We start from the raw sequence: 23,233 nt of genomic DNA, 5'->3' as shown, positions 1-23,233 counted from the left end.
CTCCGTACAAAAGATAGGCAACACATGCTATCTGTTAGTTGAAAATACAAAATCATTTATCCCTAACACTATCAACATTAACCAATCATAAGATTGCCAGTAATTTCCACTTTCTTCATGTTTTTATACTCGCATAGTATAAATATGTGTGACTGCTGAGAGCAGTAAAGCATAATACGTTGGGCTTTCATTTTTCAGGGGCATGATAAAGCGCTCCGGTTGATGCAAGGATTTCTCAGAGCCAATGGGGGTTGTGGGTATGTTAAAAAAACCTGACTTCTTGCTAATGATAGGTCCAAACGGGGAAGTATTCGACCCCAAAGGTAGTTTTCCAGTGAAGAAAACTCTTAAGGTAGGTGTATGTTTCCCAGACTTTGACAACTGAGTTTTCTCAATCGAGCTAGTCCAGCATATACCTAAATCAAATCTGTTGTGATGTCCTAGCAGGTAAAAGTATATATGGGAGATGGGTGGCACATGGATTTCAGCAAGACTCATTTCGATGCGTTTTCGCCTCCAGATTTCTATACCAGGGTAAGGCAATCGACATGCTCTCTGAAAACATACAGGTAGGGATCGCTGGAGTGAAGGCAGACACTGTGAAACAGACTACAGTGAAACTACGAGTTGCCATTTCTCAAGGTGTCTAGGGCATGAGACTACTATGAAACAGACTACAGTGAGACTACGAGTTGCCATTTCTCAAGGTGTTCCATGTTCATACAACACAAAACAGATTACTAGAACCATGTTTAGCTTCCAAGAACAGTTGCAATTAACCAATGCAATTAACAAATAGTTATGGCTTCCTCTGCTAGCTAAATATATACATCAAAATGTTCAAGTAAAATACCTTCAAGTTGTGCCACCACCTTTTGACTGCTGCAATGACTTCTTGTCATCCTTCATCTGCAAATATATTACTAATCAGCAAAATATAATGATCGTTTTTTCAAGAATATAAAGAGGTTAGACCATTACTCTGTCATGTGGCCAAGCAATGCATCTCCCACGAGCCTCTAGAATGGTGGTGACACCTTCGTATGGACGGGGCAGTACAACGTTCCTCATAAATACATGGTTAACAACCACTTCACAGAACTGCACGCCAAGAGCAGTACCCCCAACAATAGCCCTTGGGTTCTTTGTTTGAACGGTAGCCTTTGCCACAGCAACTTCATAGGGCCTTACTACATTATATAGTATCACATCTCAATGATTTCTTTGTTGCGATAGTTTAACTCAATGACTAGGTTTCCTTTGTTGCGATAGTTTAAACATTGTTTCCTTTGTTGCGATAGTTTAACTCAATGATTTCTTTGATGATGCCATAGTATATCTTGTTTCTCATAACTAGGTCCACATTGTTTCCATTTTCAAAGCAAGAGGTCTGGGAAACCAAAGCTACTCCACTGTCTTGAACTAGTCTACCCTCATCATAGGAGAACGTATGGAATTTAAATCCATTAATTGCATAGCTATTGTATGTTGTTGCAATCATGAAAGGTTCATTTGCCAAAATATGTATCTCTTCTGGTACTTCTACACCACTTTCAACTAACCCTTCCACCTGTAAATATCACATTATGTCTAGTTAATTTAACTGTATTAGATCTAAATAGAACATGTTAATCACGCCTTTACTTACATGCTTTCTAAACCAATCATGAAACGTTTCATGATGGATACGAGTCATTTGTCGCTGATTGTGGCGACCAATCGAGGAAAGGTACTCCACATGTTTGCTGCAAAGGTGTGGTACCCATTGAGAAATTTATAGATAAGAACACGAGAAATGTAATGTGCCAAGTTGTGTGGATTGCTTACTTCAAGTATGGTTCTATCTTATCATAGTTGAACAATACATATCTATGTGCTTGAACCCAAGTCTTGTATTCTATGGATACAGTGCACTTGCCACTCAAAGCTTGCCCTGTGCTTTGGAAGAATGGTGTAGTACAAATTTCACAGTCCATACTTTCACCATTTCCTACTTGTCCAGTCTCATAGCCTTTCAAAAATTTGGAGCAGAAAGTAAGACTCTCATCAAATTTGTAGGCCTCACAAATTGATCCCTCTGGATGACTTCTAGTACGAACAGAGCCCTTCAACTTCATCAAATACCTATGAAGTAATAGTTTTAGCGTGGAATCTAACTACAAATATGTTCAATAGCAATTGAAAATAGTTTGGTACCTCTCTACTGCCCACATGCTACGATAGTGTATAGGACCAGCAAGTCTTGCTTGAGCAGGCAGATGCACCATCAAATGAACCATGATATCAAAAAAAGATGGCAGAAATATAGTCTCAAGGACACTTAGTGTCTCAGCTATTTCAGCCTCTAGTTTTTGCGTATCACTGATACGAATAGTGGGTGAGTAGATCTTCTTGAAGAAATTGCTCACACGAATTAGTGCTGCACTTACTCTTTCTGGCAGTATATTCCGAACAGCAATGGTGTCGATGTTTGACCACCGATAGCCTGCCATGGGGGTCCCCGAGGCAGTATGTTTGGGCTTCAGCGTATGCAGAACTCGACGGTGAACGCAAGAGACAATCGATTTATCCTAGTTCGGACCCTCGATCGTTGATCGAGTAACAGCCCTACGTCCAGTCGGCGTTTGCCTCTGCATTGGATTAATTGTGTTGTAGAAATCGTACCATTGTTGTCCTCTCCAGGAGCCCTACCCTCCTTTATATAGTTAGGAGGCCAGAGTCCTAGTCGGTTTACAATGAGAGTTCCTAGTAGGATTACTGAATAGTACTACTACTAAGATTACATAGAAAGAATCCTAGTTAGACTAGATCTTCTCTCTCCCTTGTGGGGTATCCTGTGGGTCCCGCATCGACAAGCCCCCGAGCACTTCATGGTTGAGCTCTGAAAGTCTCGTTTTGCTCCTTCAGGTCTTGTTGAGTAGGAACAAACGTCATCCGAGTGCTTTCTGGAGTGAAACCTTGTAGCGCTTGTTGGGATCTTCGAGTGGTGAGTGCTTTTTGAAGAAAAAGTACATCCATCTGGTTGTAGCCCCCGAGCCTCTTGCTATTTGGAACAAGGAGCTAGAGGATCTTGTCTTGAAGTTGCTCTGATTGTTCATCGAAGTTTTATCAAAAAGAACTCGAATATGGCTCGTTCCGGGTTCTTTTTGTCGTAATGTCTTGAAGTGGTCTGCGTTGAGGAAGTCTTTTGGTGACGTGCGCTTTTTCGAAGAAAAAGTGCACTCACTGAGTGTAGCCCCTGAGCCTCTTGCTATTTGGAACAAAAAGTTGGAGGGTCTTGAACCTTTATGTTTTTTGAAAATTTGTGTTCTGAAGTAGTCCCCGAGACTTGGATTATGTCATCATCCGAGTAATTTTGCGGCATCTTTCCGAAGCGGCCCTTTAGTTTTGGATTATACCATCATCCGAGTAGTTTTGCAGCATGCAGCCTCCGAGCGTATATCCGTGTTGTTTTATTCAGGAAGAACTCAGATGCGAGGTCTTGGTGTATTCTTTGATAGTCTGCTGTTGTCAGATGTAGTTGTATGGTGGTGGTTGAGTGTAAATGCCTTTTGTTCACGGGTTGTACTGTGCTGGTATATTCTTCCGAATATGCTCGTCTTCGAGTACTGTTCCCTCTCGCCTGAGTCTTCCATTATTGAGTCCTATTTTTTCACTGTTTCCTTTGTCAGGTCTTTACCTTTGGTGCTCCCGGTTCATGTGCATCGCTCTTTTGGTCTATAAATACCCTCCTGTGGTGCTTGTTTTTGAATCATTGAGCATTCTGTTGTGTGGCCTGAAGTCTTTGTAGTCATGGATATGGTAGTTTGTGAAGTTGAGCAGCCCCCGGGCATATTTTGTAGTTCCTGTGTGTCTTGTCGTAGCTGGAGGAAGTCTTGTGATGTGGGCTTCGTTCCTTCATCCGATAGTTCTTGGCTGGCGCTCTTTGTCTGCCCTACGGCTGTCCGGTGCAGATCAACACCTAATCCTGCATCACATCGGGTTTGGGTAGACAGATGCCTGCCAGCCTCCTTTGGTCCATGCTTTCCTGCTGTGCTGCTGATTTCCGTCTTGGATGCACTGTGTTCGTCAAAACAGTGTAGCCAAGGGCGGTTTGTTCTACCTGGCAGCAAATTGGAACACGTAGTCGTTCCAGAGCCTAGCTGTGTCCGGGTTCCTCTTTGCTACCTTGCTTGTTGTAGTACCGAGTTCGTCGGGTCTTGTAAGATGTGTAATCTTGTACTTCTTGATTTCATTTGTAATAAAAAAGATTCTTGCCTTCTTCGTTGCCATGCTTTCTCCTGCTGTGTTGCTTATGGAACTTCCGAGTTCTTTTTATCAAGAACCGGGTTCTTTTGTTCCTTCAGAAGTTACCCTCCCTTTCTTCTTTGAGGATGGGTTGTTCTTTGCAGTTATCTGATAGCTCCGCAGTAGTGTTGGATGGATAAGTCTGAAATCTGCCCATTGGATTGTACCGTTGTGTGGATTTGTGCCCTCTGTCATTTTAGCTGCGTCGGTAAATGGACCGTTGCGTTCTCACACGGTGTTTTAACGGGCCTGGTGGGCCGTTTCTAACGCTGTAAAATTTATTTATAGACCCTTCGTCCTCTTTTTCTTTACTGCCTTTCTTTTGCCTTCAAACCCTAGCTCTTAATCATCCGTCGTCGCCATTGCCGCCGCCATCCTTAGCGTCGCCATCTAGCTTCATCTTCCCCAGTACCTTTTTGCTTCCGCTAGTTCATGGGTAAGAAGAAAACCACAAGCAAGTCACAGGTGACCTTCATGGATGAGGAGTCATCCCTTTCTTTGATCGAGAACCAAGAGTTCGTGGCCATGAGGGCTGCTCAGAAGGTTTGGCCGGCTCCAACAACAAGCGAAGATTAGCTGCATGAGCTCGTCAGCGATGGCTTGATCCAAAGCAAAGTCATCGCTGAATGGAGAATTCCGGGCGAGCATCGGGTTCCTGCTCTGAGTCCTGGTGAGATTGTCCTCTTCGTTTCCTTTGTCCGCGCCGGACTTTGCCTTCCTGCTTTCGCCTTCCTTCATCAGTTTCTTGGTTATTTCGGGGTTAGTCCGAACCATCTAACCCCTAATGCCGTTCTCTATCTTTCCATTTTCGTTCATCTCTGTGAAGCTTTCCTTGGAATCCCTCCTTCTCTATCTCTTTTTCGCTACTTCTTTCGTCTAAAACCTCAACCCCGCCGTGAAGAAACCAGCGTTCTTGGTGGTTGCGGGATTCAGTTTCGCCAAGGTCTTAAGAGCAAGTTCTTTGACTATGACCTAGTTGATTCTGTAAAAGATTGGCGTGCCGACTAGTTTTATGCTGCCAATTTGATCCCTTCCCTTGTCGTCCACTCTGGATCTGGTCCTGTGGTGAATGACCGGTGGGACAAGAAACTTGAGTCACCTGCTGAGATTCAAGTGATCCAGCCACTCCTTGATAGGATTAGCATGCTGAAACAGCAGGGTTTAACTAGTTTCAGCATTGTTTCGAGTTTTCTTCGTCGCCGAGTTTAGCCTTTGAAAGAGCGGGAGCACCTTGGCTTCGAGTATTCTGGGGCCGAGGATCCTTCACGCATGGTCCTAGCTCTTGAGCTGACCGATGAGGAGGTACTCGAGCGTCTCCAGAAGATGCTAAAAGGAGTGAGCGTTATTCCTCCTGCTGTCTCCGAGTTCTCTACCAACAACCCGCCCCCAGCTGTGAGTTGTTTATCTCTTTGTTTGGGTACTTCTTGCTGCATCCATTTTTGCTTAGCTTTTCCTTGTCTTGCTATTTTATCCTTTTTCGTAGGAGCTTGGGCGGAACTTTGTTGACCCGATCCCTCTTGATGTTCTCCCTACTATGGCGGAGACTGGGGATAAGCCTGCTGGAACTTCTGCAACTAGTAAGTCCCCAACCTCCACAGCGCTTCCTAGAGTTTCTTCCGGATTTGTTGACGTATATGAAGAATATGTTCCTCATCTAGTCCCTCGCGGTCCTCATAGTGTCCCAAAGAGGGGGCGAACGGATGGGTCTTCATCCGGCCTGCCTGTCTCCAAGAAGTCTCGTAAACCAAGTACTCTCTCAGGTACTCCAGTTGTTGCTAGCATGCTCTTAGGTGAGCATATTTAATACTCTTTGTTCCTTTGTTTTCCTGTTTCTCTCTTGAACCAAGTACTTTTTGTTCTTTTTTCAGCAGGTGCTCTGGTTTCCTTGGCTAAGGGAGAGGAGGATGACGAAGTACCCCTCATCATGCAGCGGTGAGTTGTTTTCATATTCCTGTTGCATTGAATTTCTCTTCTTTGTCTTGACTTTTAGTCTTGAACTTTTTGAAGTAACCGGACGTCGGGTACGAGTTCTTTTGAGACTCCCACGCCGACTTCTTCTGAAGCTCCGGTGTCGAGTTCTTTGGTAGCCTCAGTACCGAGCTCTACTGCTCCTCCAGTGCAGAGTTCTTCCACAGCTCCAGCCCTGGCTTCTTTCGTGGCTCTGGTATCTACTATCCCGCTCCCGTCGTCAGGTGGCGGGGACGTTTTTGCCGTCGTGGTCCCCCCTGCGAGGCCTTCTTTTGGTTTCGCGAAGAAGAAAGTGGCTGGGTGAGTAGATTCTGGTTTCATCCTTTTACTTCTGTCTTCCTTCTTCTGGTTCTCATTGGTGATTTCTTTTATCAAATTTCAGTCTTTCGTCTTCTCTCGTTTCTTCATCGACTTCTTCTCAGCCTTCCGTCGTGCCATTGAGTTCCGAGCCTCAGGACTCGCAACATACTGTTGGTGAAGTTGCTGCGGGGGCTTCGGAGCTATCTGGCGAAGTTGTGGACTTGGCTGCCCCGGAGGTGACTGTGGCCGTCGCGTCGGGTCCTTCTGAGGAATTGGCTTCGACTTCCCGGGAGGTTGCTTTGGTCGTTCCTTCTTTGCTCCAGCCAGCCTCTCCTTCCCCTTCTCTCGCTTCCAGCGGTCCCTCTTTTACCGATGACGTGTGTCGATGTTTTACCACCGATAGCCTGCCACGGGGGTCCCCAGGGCAGTATTGTTCGGGCTTCAGCGTATGCAGAACTCGATGGTGAACGCAAGAGACAAACGACTTATCCTGGTTCGAACCCTCGACCGTTGATCGAGTAACAGCCCTACGTCCAGCCGGCGTTAGCCTCTACATTGGATTGATTATGAAGTGTCGTACAATTATTGTCTCTTTCCCCAGGAGCCTAGCCCTCCTTTATATAGTCAGGAGGTCAGAGTCCTAGTTGGTTTATAATGAGAGTTCCTTGTAGGATTACTGAATAGTACTACTACTAAGATTACATGGGAAGAATCCTAGTTGGACTAGATCTTCTCTCTCCCTTGCGGGGTATCCTGTGGGTCCCGTATCGACAAGCCCTCGAGCACTTCATGGTTGAGCTCTGAAAGTCTTGTTTTGCTCCTTCAAGTCTTGTTGAGTAGGAACAAACGTCATTCGAGTGCTTTCTGGAGTGAAACCTTGTAGCGCTTCTTGGGACCTTCGAGTGGTGCGTGCTTTTTTTTTTGAAGAAAAAGTACATCCATCTGGTTGTAGCCCCCGAGCCTCTTGCTATTTGAAACAAGGAGCTGGAGGATCTTGTCTTGAAGTTGCTTTGATTGTTCATTGAAGTTTTATCAAAAAGAACTCGAATATGGCTCGTTCCGGGTTCTTTTTGTCGTAATGTCTTGAAGTGGTCTGCGTTGAGGAAGTCTTTTGGTGACGTGCGCTTTTTCGAAGAAAAAGTGCAGAATATGGCTCGTTCCGGGTTCTTTTTGTCGTAATGTCTTGAAGTGGTCTGCGTTGAGGAAGTCTTTTGGTGACGTGCGCTTTTTCGAAGAAAAAGTGCACTCACTGAGTGTAGCCCCCGAGCCTCTTGCTATTTGGAACAAAAAGTTGGAGGGTCTTGAATCTTTATGTTGTTTGTAAATTTGTGTTCTGAAGTAGTCCCCGAGACTTGGATTATGTCATCATCTGAGTAGTTTTGCGGCATCTTTTCAAAATAGCCCTTTAGTCTTGGATTAAACCATCATCCGAGTAGTTTCACAGCATGCAGCCTCCGAGCGTATATCCATGTTGTTTTGTTCAGGAAGAACTCAGATGCGAGGTCTTGGCGTATTCTTTGATAGTCTGCTGTTGTCAGATGTAGTTGTATGGTGGTGGTTGATTGTAAATGTCTTTTGTTCACGGGTTGTACTGTGCTGGTATATCCTTCCGAATATGCTCGTCTTCAAGTACTGTTCCCTCTCGCCTGAGTCTTCCATTATTGAGTCCTGTCTTTTCACTGTGTCCTTTGTTAGGCTTATTTCATTGGTACTCCTAGTCCATGTGCGCCGCTCCTTTGATCTATAAATACTATCCCGGAGTGCTTGTTTTTATCCATTGGACATTCTGTTGAAACCTTCGTGGTCATGAACATGGTAGTTTGTGAAGTAGAGCAGCCCCCGGGCATATTTTGTAGTTCCTGTGTGTCTTGTCGTAGCTGGAGGAAGTCTTGTGATAGGGATTAGATGTAGGCTAATCCCGCGACAGCATTGTACCAGGATGTACATGGCGGTAGTTGGAGGAAGTCTTGTGATGTGGGCTTCGTTCCTTCATCTGGCAGTTCTGGGTTAATCTTCGTTGCCTATTCTGAGACTGTCCGGTGTAGATCAACACCATATCCAGCATCACATCGGTCTTAGGTAGACAGATGCCCGCCGGCCTTCTCTGCTCCATGTTGTCCTGTCGTGCTGCTGATTTCCGCCTTGGATGCACTGCATCCGTCCTTTGAAGAAAACAGTGTAGCTGATGGCGGTTTGTCCTACCGAGTAGCAATTTGGGACACGTAGTCATTCCAAAGCCTAGCCGTGTCCGTGTTCCTCTTTGCTACTTTGCTTTTCGTGGTACCGAGTTCGTTGGATCTTGTAAGATTTGTAATCTTCTATTTTTGAAGTCGCTTGTAATGGAATGAATCTTGTCTTCTGAGTTGTCCTTAACTTCTCTGCTGTGATCCCTGTCGTTCATGAGATTACCAAGTTCTTTCTTAAATAACCGGGTTCTTTTGTTCCTTGCGAGGTAGCCCTTTGTTTCTTCTTGGTTGACGGGTTGTTCTTGTAGTGATCTGATAACCCTGCCGTGGTGCTGGACGGATAAGTCTGAAATCTGCCCATTGGATTGTACCGTTGTGTGGATTTGTGCCCTCCGTCGTTTTAGCTGCGTCGGTAAATGGACCGTTGCGTTCTCACACGGTGTTTTAACGGGCCTGGTGGGCCATTTCTAATGCTGTAAAATTTATTTATAGACCCTTCGTCCTCTTTTTCTTTACTGCCTTTCTTTTGCCTTCAAACCCTAGCTCTTAATCATCCGTCGTCGCCATTGCCGCCGCCATCCTTAGCGGCGCCATCTAGCTTCATCTTCCCCAGTACCTTTTTGCTTCTGCTAGTTCATGGGTAAGAAGAAAACCGCGAGCAACTCCTAGGCGACCTTCGTGGACGAGGAGTGATCCCTTTCTTTGATCGAGAACCAAGAGTTCGTGGCCATGAGGGCTGCTCAGAAGGTTTGGCCGGCTCCAACAACAAGCGAAGATCAGCTGCGCGAGCTCGTCAGCGATGGCTTGATCCAAAGCAAAGTCATCGCTGAATGGAGAGTTCCGGGCGAGCATCGGGTTCCTGCTCTGGGTCCTGGTGAGATTGTCCTCTTCATTTCCTTTGTCCGCGCCGGACTTTGCCTTCCTGCTTCTGCCTTCCTTCATCACTTTCTTGGTTATTTCGGGGTTAGTCTGAACCATCTAACCCCTAATGCCGTTCTCCATCTTTCCGTTTTCGTTCATCTCTGTGAAGCTTTCCTTGGAATCTCTCCTTCTCTATCTCTTTTTCGCTACTTCTTTCGTCTGAAACCTCAACCCCGCCGCGAAGAAACCAGCGTTCTTGGCGGTTGCGGGATTCAGTTTCGCCAGGGTCTTAAGAGCAAGTTCTTTGACTATGACCTGGTTGATTCTGTAAAAGATTGGCGTGCCGACTGGTTTTACGCTGCCAATTTGATCCCTTCCCTTGTCGTCCACTCTGGATCTGGTCCTGTGGTGAATGATCGATGGGACAAGAAACTTGAGTCACCTGCTGAGATTCAAGTGATCCAGCCACTCCTTGATAGGATTAGCATGCTGAAACAGCAGGGTTTAACTGGTTTTGGTATTGTTTCGAGTTTTTTTCGTCGCCGAGTTCAGCCTTTGAAAGAGCGGGAGCACCTTGGCTTCGAGTATTCTGGAGCCGAGGATCCTTCACGCATGGTCCTAGCTCTTGAGCTGACCGATGAGGAAGTACTCGAGCATCTCCAGAAGATGTTGAAAGGAGTGAGCATTATTCCTCCTGCTGTCTCCGAGTTCTCTGCCAACAACCTGCCCCCAGCTGTGAGTTGTTTATCTCTTTGTTTGGGTACTTCTTGCTGCATCCATTTTTGCTTAGCTTTTCCTTGTCTTGCTATTTTATCCTTTTTCGTAGGAGCTTGGGTGGAACTTTGTTGACCCAATCCCTCTTGATGTTCTTCCTGCCGTGGCGGAGACTGGGGATAAACTTGCTGGAACTTCTGCAACTAGTAAGTCCCCATCCTCCATAGTGCTTCTTGGAGTTTCTTCTGGATTTGTTGATGTATATGAAGAATATGTTCCTCGTCTAGTCCCTCGCGGTCCTCATAGTGTCCCGAAGAGGGGGCGAACAGATGGGTCTTCATCTGGCCTGCCTGTCTCCAAGAAGCCTCACAAACCAAGTACTCTCTCAGGTACTCCAGTTGTTGCTAGCATGCTCTTAGGTGAGCACATTTAATACTCTTTGTTCCTTTGTTTTCCTATTTTTCTCTTGAATCGAGTACTTTTTATTCTTTTTTCAGCAGGTGCTAAGGTTTCCTTGGCTGAGGGAGAGGAGGATGATGAAGTACCCCTCATCATGTGGCGATGAGTTGTTTTCATATTCCTGTTGCATTGAATTTTTCTTCTTTGTCTTGACTTTTAGTCTTAAACTTTTTGAAGTAACCAGACGTCGGGTACGAGTTCTTCTGAGGCTCCCGTGCCGACTTCTTCTGAAGCTCCGATGTCGAGTTCTTTGGTAGCCCCGGTACCGAGCTCTACCGCTCCTCCAGTGCAGAGTTCTTTCATGGTTCCAGCCCCGGCTTCTTCCGTGGCTCCGGTATCTGCTATCCCGCTCCCGTCGTCGGGTGGCGGGGACGTTTTCGCCATCGTGATCCCCCCTGCGAGGCCTTCTTTTGGCTTCACGAAGAAGAAAGTGGCTGGGTGAGTAGATTCTGGCTTCATCCTTTTGCTTTTGTCTTCCTTCTTCTGGTTCTCATTGGTGCTTTCTTTTATCAATTTTCAGTCTTTCGTCTTCTCTCGTTTCTTCATCGACTTCTTCTCAACCTTCCGCCGTGCCATTGAGTTCCAAGCCTCAGGACTCACAACATACTATTGGTGAAGTTGCTGCGGGGGCTTCGGAGCTACCTGGCGAAGTTGCGGACTTGGCTGCCCTAGAGGTGACTGTGGCCATCGCGTCGGGTCCTTCTGAGGGATTGGCTTTGGCTTCCCGGGAGGTTGCTTTGGTCGTTCCTTCTTCGCCCCAGCCGGCCTCTCCTTCCCCTTCTCTTGCTTCCGGCGGTCCCTCTTTTACCGGTGACGTGGTGCAACAGTTCGATGCCACCCATCGGCTATCGGAGCTGACCGCAGCCTGGGGGAGCTTGGCGTCCTCTATGACTTCTTTCGGGGAGAAGCTTTACGTAAGTTTTTCTAAGATTCTTTCTTTGGCCATTTGTTTTGCCTTCGTCCTTACGCCTTATTTTTCTTTTTCTTTAATTGTTTAGACTTTCTCTCGTGACCATACCGGCTTCTTCTTTTCGTCTGAAATCGAGAAGAAGTTGTCCTCTGAGGTAAGTTCTCTGAAGACTGACCTTGACGTCCTCCGGGCCGAGTTGGAGACTGAGCGTAAGTCGCATCAAAAAGAGGAAAAGGCTCTCTGTGCCCGGGTGGTAGAGGTAGAGAAATAGAGAGACACTGTTGCCCAGGAGTTGGAGAAACAGAAAGATGCTGCTATCCCAGAGGCTTCAAAGAACTCAGAGGCCATGAAGAGCTTGGAAGCCGTGAAGAAAGAATGTAAAGGTATTCTGGGTTCTCTTTGTTTCTTTCAGTATTCAAACCTTTCCCTCCTGCTGACTTGTTGTTTGGTGTCTTGTCCAGCTCTCCGAGTTGAAGGAAAAAAGCTCTCGGAGGGCATTGATGAAATGAAGACTCTTGTCCGTACAAGTCATAACAAGGCTGAGGAGGTAATTACTCATGCTGAAGAAGAACTTGCACTTGCTAAGTTGATCAGGCATGGAGCTGATAAAGATCTTGTGCAGGCCCAAAAAACTATTGAAGACTTGTCTGGGAAGCTGGCGACGGCTACTGAAAATTGGAACATTTTGTGGAAATCCTTTCATTTAGTAGCTGATGTTCTCCGGACTCCAGCGGATGACGGGCAATCTTGGGCTCAGTTCATTCCTCAGATTCCGACTCGTTTCCAAGAGTTCGCGAAGAAGTGCGCTCAAGTATGTACCAAGAATGTGCTGGCCCAGGTCCGGGTCCTTGCTCCAGAGGCGCCTCTGTCCAAGATAGCAGAGGAAGCTGATAGCCAAGAATACCTTGATGCCGTTGAGAGGATGGAGCCTGAGGTCAAAGGTTTAGCCAGTAGGGTTGTAGACAGTCTTAATATTGATATTTCCCTTCCTGATGACAATGCCTGATCCAATTGACCAGCCTCTTATAATATTACACTCCTCTTCAAATGAAGATTCTTTATTTTCGTTGATGTATTCTTTGCCCGGGTGTGGTTGGAGTTACTTGACTTGCTGAGTACTTTGTCCCGTTTTCGTCTCTGCCCTGTAAACAACTCCGTGCGTTATCCTGACGAAATCCCTCGATTTGTCGAGTACTTTTCTTTTCTTCCTCTTTTGTGATCCGTCGAGTGCTTTGTCCGCGCTATGACTTGTTAGATGTAGATCTTTGTGTTGACAACCTTTCGCCTGCGCTATGTAAAATGACTCGGCATAGAATGTTGCCTTGACAAACTTCGGCATCCGAGTGCTTTCTTGAGTGGCGCTTGTGCTTGGCGCTTGTGCTTTTTTGAGGAAAAAGTATTCCTATCTGGATGTAGCCCCCGAGCCTCTTGCTTTTCGGAACGAAGAGCTGGAGGGTCTTTTTAAGCTTAATTTCGGTCGACTAGTTTTAGGTGTTAGCTTTTAGCTACCCTCATCGGCGGGCTCAAGCGTCTTTTTAGCTATTTTGCTCTTGGCCGGGATGCTCAGGCATGTTTTCAGCCATTTTGCTTTTTGTTTTGGGTGTTAGCTTTTAGCTACCCTCATCGGCGGGCTCAAGCGTCTTTTCAGCTATTTTGCTCTCGGCCGGGATGCTCAGGCATGTTTTCAGCCATTTTGCTTTTTGTTTCGGGTGTTAGCTTTTAGCTACCCTCATCGGCGGGCTCAAGCGTCTTTTCAGCTATTTTGCTCTCGGCCGGGATGCTCAGGCATGTTTTCAGCCATTTTGCTTTTTGTTTTGGGTGTTAGCTTTTAGCTACCCTCATCGGCGGGCTCAAGCGTCTTTTCAGCTATTTTGCTCTCGGCCGGGATGCTCAGGCATGTTTTTAGCCATTTTGCTTTTTGTTTCGGGTATTAGCTTTTAGCTACCCTCATCGGCGGGCTCAAGCGTCTTTTCAGCTATTTTGCTCTCGGCCGGGATGCTCAGGCATGTTTTTAGCCATTTTGCTTTTTGTTTCGTGAAAACAACTCGTTGAAAGTCATGACAAGACATGCTGTGGATGAATATCATCTTTATTGATCATGAATATAAACTGATACATATGTTGTCGAGGAATATTGTCCTTTGTTGATTGTGAACGTTGGTCCCTTGTGGCCCGTATATCTGTTTTTTCTTGAGTTGTTTTTACACGTAGAATCTTCTCAGCTGGCTGATGTGCCATGTATTGTTGACTTCTCTTCCATCTTCGGTTATTAACTTGTATGTGCCTGGTCCGGTGACTTTTGTGACAATGAACGGACCTTCCCATGGACTGAGTAGCTTATGTCGTCCGTCAGTTTTTTGTATCCTTCTTAGCACTAAGTCTCCGACTTGTAATGATCGAGGATGGGTACTCTTGTTGTAGTGTCGTCTTAAACCTTGTAGGTATCTGGCTGATTGGAGGGTAGCGTTTACTCTGACTTCTTCTGAGCTGTCGAGTTCTAATCTTCTTGTGTGTTCTGCTTCTCCTTCATCGTATTGTTCTATCTTTGGTGATGTCCATATCAAGTCGGCAGGCAGTACGGCTTCTGACCCGTAAACTAGGAAGAATGGTGAGTAGCCTGTTGCTCTGCTTATTTGAGTTCATAGCCCCCATACTACTTTAGGTAATTCTTCAATCCATTTGGACCCATAGTCCACTAGTTCTTCGTATAACGTTGGTTTTAATCCGGCTAGTATGAGTCCATTAGCCCTTTCTACTTGTCCATTGGCTTTCTGGATGTGCAACAGATGCGTAGTCTATACTAAAACCACTGTCTTGTGCCCAGCTTTTGAATTCTATAGCTATGAAGGGGGAGCCTAGATCTGTGATGATTCGATTGGGCATGCCGAAGCGGTGCATAATGTCTTGGATGAACTCGACTGCTTTGGCTACGCTGTATTTCATGAGTTGTTTGTATTCAATCCACTTGGTGAACTTGTCGATTGCTACAAAGATGTATTCGAAGCCGCCTTTTGCTTTCTTTAGAGGTCCTACTTGATCCAGCCCCTAGCAGGAAAAAGGCCAAGCGGGTGGGATGCAGATAAGACTGTGAGCTGGCACATGGGCTTGTCTTGCAAACATTTGGCAACCTTTGCATTTTCTGACAAGTTCTTCTGCGTCTTTCAAAGCGGTTGGCCAGTAGAATCCGGTGCGAAATGCTTTGCCGACCAGTGTTCTTGAAGCGGCATGACTTCCACAGCAACCTGAGTGTATTTTGTCTAGGATCTCTTTGCCTTCTTCAAATGAGACACATTTTAGGAGTACTCCTGATGATGCTGCTCTTCTGTAAAGTCTATCTCCTACTAGAACGTAGTTTTTGCTTCTGCGAACAACTTGGGTGGCTTCTGCTTTATCTGCTGGCAATTTATTTTCTTTGATATAGTCGATGAAAACTTGGCTCCATGAAGTGTTGATTACCAAGATCTGAATGCCTTTAGCCTGAATTTCATGGGTCGTTTCACCGGGTTGTTTCATAGAGGGAACTGATAGCTCTTCTATGAATACGCCGGGTGGAACCTTCGCTCTGTCTGATCCGAGCTTGGCGAGGACATCTGCTGCAATGTTGGAATCGCGCAGGACGTGTAGAATTTCTAATCCTTGGAAATGTTTTTCAAGTTTCCGTATTTCGGCACAGTAAGCATCCATGTTTTCTTTGGTGCAATCCCAATCTTTGTTGACTTGGTTGATGACTACTGCTGAATCGCCGTATACGAGTAATCTCTTTATTCCGAGGGTAATTGCCACTCGTAGCCCATGGATGAGGGCTTCATATTCTGCTTCGTTATTTGTAGCTTGCCATAATATCTGAAGGACGTACTTGAGTTGTTTTCCTTCTAGAGAAATGAGGAGAACGCCTGCACTGGCTCTGCCTAGTTTGAGTGACCCATCAAAGTACATCTTCCAGTGGTCAAGGATGGTATTTGATATAGGTTGTTGGATCTCTGTCCACTCGGCAACAAAATCAGCAAGGGCTTGAGATTTGATTGCCTTGCGTGGGGTAAAATCGATATTGAGAGCACCAAGCTCGACTGCCCACTTAGATATGCGCCCTGTGGCATCTTTATTGTATAGGATGTCTCTGAGTGGAAAATCTATCACCACGGTAATCTTGTGGCTTTTGAAATAGTGGCGAAGCTTGCGTGAGGTGATAAGTAGAGCGTAGAGTAGTTTTTGTACATGCGGGTATCGGATTTTGGATTCTGATAGTACTTCGCTGATGTAGTATACGGGGCGTTGCACTTTATACACGCGCCCTTGTTCTTCTCTTTCTATGACTATCGCCGTGCTGATCACGGTACAAGTCGCCGTAATATATAGCATCATATCTTCGTCTTTCTTTGGAGGTGTCAGGACAGGCGACGAGGTGAGGTATTCTTTAAGTTTTTTGAAAGCTTCATCGGCCTCTTTTGTCCACTCGAACTTGTCTGTCTTCTTTAGTAGTTTAAAGAAAGGTAACCCTTTTTCGCCGAGTCTTGATATGAAATGGTTGAGGGCCACCATGCATCCTGTTAGTTTCTGCACATCTTTGATACTTCTAGGTGGGCTCATTTCTGTTATAGCTCGAATTTGCTTGGTGCTGGCTTCAATCCCGCGCTGACTGACCAAAAATCCGAGTAGTTGTCCTGAGGGAACTCCGAATACACATTTATTTGGGTTCAACTTCCATCTCCATCTCTTCAAGTTTTTGAAGGTTTGCTTTAAATCTTCAATCAGAGTGTATGGGTTCTTTGTTTTCACTACTACATCATCCACGTATGCCTCCACATTTTCGCTGATTTGGTCCCCAAGGCAAGTTTGGATAGCTCTTTGATATGTGGCGCCAGCGTTCTTTAGTCCAAATGACACGGTTTTGTAACAGTAAGCACCGAACGGAGTAATGAAAGATGTCTTGCTCTGGTCTTGTTCTTTTAATGTGATCTGGTGATACCCTGAATAGCAATCATGAAAGGATAATAGTGCAGACCCTGCTGTTGAGTCAACTATCTGGTCAATGCGTGGTAGCCCGAACGGATCTTTTGGGCAATGTTTGTTAAGATCTGTGTAGTCGACGCACATGCGCCACTCGTCCGTGTTCTTCTTCTGCACAAGGACCGGGTTTGCTAGCCAGTCTGGATGAAGGATTTCTCTGATGAATCTGGCTGCCATCAGTTTTGTGATTTCCTTTTTAATCACTGCCTTTTTGTCGGGTGAGAATCGTCGTAGCCGTTGTTTTACAGGCTTGGAGCTTTCATTAACATCAATTCTATGCTCAGCCAACTCTCTTGGGACACCTGGCATGTCGGCCGGCTTCCAAGAGAAGATATCTTTGTTGTCCCGAAGAAAGTTGGTGAGCGCGAGTTCCTATTTTGCCGAGAGGTGAGCACTGATGGTTGCTGTCTTGGAGGTATCGCCAGTGCCCAAGTCGATTTGCTTGACGTCGGCTTCTTTTGGTGGTGCGATGATGCTGGGCTTTTTAGCCGGTATTTGTAATTCTTCTTGGCTCGTCTCTGCAGCAATTGTGGCTATTTCTTTTCTTCCATTGTCGGCTTGTGCTTTGGCTGCAATTTGGATTGCCTGAACGTCGCAGTCAAAAGCACGCTTCAAATCACTTCGAAGAGAAAGGATACCGTTGGGTCTTGGCATCTTAAGCAGTAAGTACGGATAATGTGGTATTGCCATGAATTTTGCCAGTGCTGGGCGTCCGAGGATTGCATGATATGACGAATCAAAGTCTGCGACCTCAAATTTGATAAACTCTGTTCGGTAGTTCGAAGGAGTTCCAAAAGTAATGGGTAAAGTAATTTGTCCGAGTGGCATGGCTGCCTTGCCTGGTACTATGCCGTAAAAAGGTGTACTTGTTGGTGTAATCATCCCAGCGAGTTGTAGTCCCATCTTCCTTAGTGTTTCTGAAAAGATGATGTTGAGTCTGGCTCCCCTGTCGATTAGTACTTTGGTGACAATCATACCAGCAATAGTTGGATCTAGAACCAGTGGATAATGGCCTGTGTTTCCCATGCTAGTCCATTGGTCTTCTCTAGTAAATTGGATAGGATACTGTGACCAATTGAGATATCTTTGTGTAGCCGGTTCTGCTGTCATGATAGTCCGTAGTGCTAGTTTTTCTTGATGTTTGCTTCTGCAATCTGGAGCCCCTGAGAAGATCACTGCTACCGTTCCCCTAGGTTTTTGGAATCCTTTGTCCTCGTGGTTGTCTTCATCTTTTTTCTGATTGTCCTCTTTGGTGTTCTCCTTACTATCTCTTCTCGTGTATCGATCATTGAAAGTGTAGCAATTTCCGATGGTGTGCCTTCCATTAGGGTGCAATGGGCAATGTATGTTTTCAATGTCATCATATCTTCCGGGTTTGGAAAACTTCTTTGATTTGTCGGCCATTGCCACGGTATTGTCTGGTCTACGTTTTCTTTCTTGATGTCTGCTATTTCGATGATTTTGCTTGTCCGGGTTGTCCTGGTTGCTTCTATCCAGGAACCTCTCTCGTGTTTTTTCTTCTGCAGTAATCATCTTTTCCACTATTCATCTGAATTCTTCATTGTTTCTCGGATTTTCTTTGCAGAAGTCTTGAAATTGCCACCTAGCCATGATTCCGTGAGAGAAAGCTTCAATTACTTCTCGTTCGGTGATGTCATGCACTTGAGCCCGCAGTTCGCCGAATCATCGATAGTAATTTCTGAGACTTTCGCCTCCCTTTTGCTTGAGTCCTTTCAGTTCTGCATGAGTGATCAGGTGTGTGATGATACCTGTGAAAGAACAGGGTCTTGATATCGTCGTCTCCTCTGGCTAGTTCAATTGATTGTGAATATATTCTGAGCCATTGCCTTGGTTCGGTTTTGCCATCATACTTAGAATGGTTAGACGGTTTGAACTTGTGGGGTAATCGTACCAATGCAAGCCTGTTCGCGAAACAGGGGAATCTGTCGTGTGTTCCGGCTTCTTTGAATTCGGATTCGGCTCCTCCTTCTGGCCAACTGTTGTTTTGATGGGAATAATTCTACGAAGCTGTCTGGGTAGGCACCCTACTCCTGGTCTTTCTTGGTTGTTCAAATTGGTGGCCTTGATTATGTTCCTTCCTACTTTCTCCGTTATGGCTTCCACCTGGCCCAAGTCTTTCGAAAGCGGACTTCCTTTGATTTTGATCTTCTTGCCTGTGGGTTGTTGATCTAGCGGGTAGTCTTGATTGGGCTCTTTCTTCATGCGTTCTCGGGATCATCGACCGGAGCAAGTCTTGGAGCTGTTCATACTTCTCACCGGGATATGAAGTTGCCTTGAGTTCTTCTAATGCTTCTCGAATCTTATCGTAAGGCGTATTTGCCATGCGTCTTCCTTCGACTTCTCGTTGTGATTTTCTTCTGTTGTATTCAGCCAACTCTGACTCATATCTGATCTAGGCTTCCCTGCGCTGCTTAGCACGGTGTTGGCGCCCTTGCTTCAACTTGTTTTTTCTTTCTCTAGCTTGTTTCTGACTCTCGGTTTCTCCATCGTAACCCTGGGCAAAGGGTGATATGTTGGATTCTGATTCATCTGATGACCTGACATCGGGTGCTTCTGGGGGATTTAATGGTGACCGAGGATGTCGAACCATGAGTACTTCCCGTGCGTGAGCCGTTCTGTTATTGGTGTTAGTTTTCATACTGTCGGAGTTGCGGATGACTTCAGTAGATGCCTCGATGTCGCAGATCGAGTCTCCTTCTTGGTAAGGTAGAGTAGCTGTTGTTGTTGTGCCGACTAGTTGGGTTCCGCTATCTTCAGGAACGGAACCTGGCCAGTGGATGATACAGTCTTGCGATGTTATCGTTAGCACGAGACCCTCCTGGGCTCCTGTCAGTGGTATCCCAAGCATTGGATTGAAGGATCTTTTGAACTATCCCTGATAGGATTTTGCCATGTTGTCGAGCCCAAACGGAAAAGAATTCGACTTCTTGAAAGAACTCTGAATGTAATCCGAGTTGTTTTGGGTTGTGCTCTGGAATCCTGCCGAAAAAGAACTCAGTTTCTTGAAAGAACTCGGATAAAACTTCACCTTGGACACGGAACTTGAATTCGAGTCGGATGCGCGTAGCCGTGAAATCTGATTTGAATCGGATATTATGAGCTGCGCGAATCTTCTGGTGAGCTGATCCGTCGTAGTTGTTGAAATAGGAAATTCTCCATGATGATCCGGATCTTTGAGGAGATGGCCTTGAAGCTTGCCGTAGTTGTCCACCTCGCAGATCCATGAGCCGAAGATGAAAGTTGATCCCGTCGGGAAGATCATGTTATCGAGGTCCATCGAGCTCTCGGATGCAAAGTCACCAAAAGCCCCTACCTGGCGCGCCAGCTGTCGATGTTTGACCACCGATAGCCTGCCACGGGGGTCCCCGAGGCAGTATGTTTGGGCTTCAGCGTATGCAGAACTCGACGGTGAATGCAAGAGATAGTCGATTTATCCTAGTTTGGACCCTCGATCGTTGATCGAGTAACAGCCCTACGTCCAGTCGGCGTTTGCCTCTACGTTGGATTAATTGTGTTGTAGAAATCGTACCATTGTTGTCCTCTCTAGGAGCCCTGCCCTCCTTTATATAGTCAGGAGGCCAGAGTCCTAGTCGGTTTACAATGAGAGTTCCTAGTAGGATTACTGAATAGTACTACTACTAAGATTACATGGGAAGAATCCTAGTTAGACTAGATCTTCTCTCTCCCTTGCAGGGTATCCTGTGGGTCCCGCATCAACAAATGGGAAGTAAGTGCTGCAACAATATGTGGTTGTCATGTCTCTTTAATCCAATTATCTTCTTCTCCTTAACTTGCACATTACGATGCATATCAGATGCATAACCGTCTGGGAACTTCACATCCTTCAATACTTGGCAAAATGCTTCCCTATCATCAGGACTCATTGTAAACTGTGCTGGAGGTAAATAAAAGTTATCTTCTACACTAACAGGATGAAGATCACTTCTAATGCCAAGTTTCTGGATGTCCAAGCAAGCATTTAAGTTATCCTTGGATTTTCCATCGGTGTCCAAAAGTGTGTCAATAATATTCTGACACACATTCTTTTCTATGTGCATAACATCAAAATTATGACGTAGAAGTAGGTCTTTCCAATATGGCATCTTAAACCAAATGGATTTTCTTTTCCAAACAGTTGGTGGCTCATTAACTTTCTTGCGTTTTTGCTTGGATGGCTCCTCTGTAGTTGGATTGCACTGACGCTTGGTTGGCTTCTTGGTTACTAGGTCCTTTCCAAAGGTTGTGCATATATTGGCTGTCAGCTCCAATATTTCCTCTCCACTAAGAGGTCTAGGTGCTGGCCTAAGTTCTGTGGTACCATCAAATGAATCTGCATCAAACCGAAACTTGTGTTCGGCATCTAAGAATCTACGATGGCCCATGTAGACACACTTGCCTCCCTTTTTAGTTGGAAAGAACATGTATCTAAGTGGCATTCAGGACATGCAACTTTGCCAGAAATGACACATGCCACCAAATAACCTAGACCTGGAAAATCAGATATGGTGCAAACTATGGCAGCACGCAGTTGGAAGGGTTCACGCTTAGAAGCATCATATGTTCTTACACCATGAACAAACATTTCTACCATATCATCAACCAGCGGCTCAAGAAAGACATCCATATCACCACAAGGTGCCTTAGGTCCAGGGATCAACAAGGATAGGATGAAATTTGATTGCTTCATACACTTCCAAGGTGGAAGGTTGTATGGGATCAAAATAACAGGCCAAATGCTATAAGTTGATTTCATGGTCCTAAAAGGATTAAAGCCATCGCTAGCTACAGCTAGTCTAAGATTTCGACTCTCTGATGAAAATACTAGATGCTTAGAGTCAAAATCTTTCTAGAAAGGAGCATCAGCAGGATGCCTCAACAAACCATCTTGTGTGCGTCCTTCATCATGCCACCTTGTGTCACTTGCTGTTTTTGAGCACATAAAATACCATTGCAGCCTTTTCTTTATAGGGAAGTAACGCAGAACTTTCCTAGGAACCCTATGCACATGTTTTCCACTAGGACTACTATTTTCTGATTTCCATCTTGAAGTATCACATTTTGGACAAACATCTTTCTTCACATGCTCCTTCCAAAACAGTATGCAATCATTCTCACATGCATGAATTTTCACGTAACCAAGTCCTACACCTTTTGCCATTTTGTTAGCAGCATTAAAGTTTTTAGGAAGTGATGACTCTTCAGGTAAGACATCCTTAAGTAACTCTAATAGCATGTCGAAGCTTTTGTAACTCCATCGCCCAACGAATTTGATATGCAGTAATCTTACAATGAAACATAGCTTCGAGTACTTGCAACCTGGATATAGCTCCTTGCCAGCATCTTCTACCATTTTGTAAAAAGCTTCCACATCCTCATCGTGCTGCTTCGTGTTGTCTACTTCTAAGTCCCCCTGGACATCTAAACCCCCAGCTATGTCTTGAAGTAAACCAGAAATGTCATCCTCTTCATTTGGGTCCCCTACTTCTACCCTTTCATGTTGGTTGCTATTTGTGAAAAAACTGGAACTAGGTTCACCATGATTCACCCATGTTATATACCCATCTGTAAATCCCTCACATATCAAGTGCTCAAGTACAATACTATGGACCCTCCAACAAGTGTTCTTGCATGCCTTGCAGGGACACAAAATATGATTTCCTTTTGCTGAATTACTAAAGGCAAACTCTAAAAACATATCCACTCCTTCTCTATACACAAGGGTTTGCCTACAAATGATGATCAAGATATCAGACCAAACACCCTATGCATGCAGATTCTAGTATATGGTCACAGGTTTATTATGTACCTAGGTTGATCCATCCATGTTTTATCCATGATGTACCTTTTACAAAATGCAGTGTCAAAAGAGTGAAATATTACTCCCAAAATAAAAAATCATTTAGTTCAGATTGGGTTGTTCAACAAAAAAATAAAGATCATGCCAAACAATTGTCCAAATTAAATCAATTTCACCACACTTGATGCTAAAAAATTATCTCACCACAAGCATCACATCACAGATCACACACAACCTGCAATTCTAAGCCAAATGCAGAGACAAAGTTCATAAGAAAAGAAAAGCATACCGATCAAGCAATGATAGTAGAAGATCTTGATTGTGTTGTGTACAAGATCTTGAATCCTACTGGTTCCTCTGCAAAATCAACTAAGGCAGTAAACATCACATCTAAATTGATTCTCCAAAGAGGGGAAGAGATGGCGGGCAAGAGAAGCAACCCAAACCTTGAATCTTTGTAGCCTTTCTCACTTTTGTCTACTCCATTCTGCAACCAAGAAAAAATACAAAAAAGTAAGCTATGCCGAAACCCTAGCACGCAGGGGAATGGGGATGAGAGGAAGGGGATGTGGAGATGACGCACTTGGATGTGGAGGGGAATGGGGATGCAGCGGCGGCACCGCTCTTGCTGGCTGGCGGTGGGCTAGGGTGACGGTGGGCTGGGGCGACGGGGGGCTGGGGCGGCACCGTCCGTTGGATTCAGCGGCGGGGGCCTACTGTTGT

General features: G+C 45.3%; 1 long non-coding RNA gene and 1 pseudogene across 1 annotated transcript; one reads left to right on the top strand and one right to left on the bottom strand.

Moving 5' to 3' along the window:
• The first annotated feature begins 228 nt into the window (after positions 1-228).
• Positions 229-603, top strand: LOC136460112 (uncharacterized). Its single transcript, XR_010760329.1, has 3 exons — positions 229-352; positions 448-534; positions 570-603. It is a non-coding gene; the product is annotated as an uncharacterized lncRNA (long non-coding RNA).
• Positions 604-1,823: 1,220 nt separating this feature from the next.
• Positions 1,824-22,548, bottom strand: LOC136461082 (uncharacterized; annotated as a pseudogene).
• Positions 22,549-23,233: the final 685 nt, after the last annotated feature.

Source organism: Miscanthus floridulus, chromosome 6 (genome assembly GCF_019320115.1).
Source record: "Miscanthus floridulus cultivar M001 chromosome 6, ASM1932011v1, whole genome shotgun sequence".
In the NCBI taxonomy this organism is placed as follows: Eukaryota; Viridiplantae; Streptophyta; class Magnoliopsida; order Poales; family Poaceae; genus Miscanthus; species Miscanthus floridulus.
This window is presented reverse-complemented; position numbering and strand designations above follow the sequence as displayed.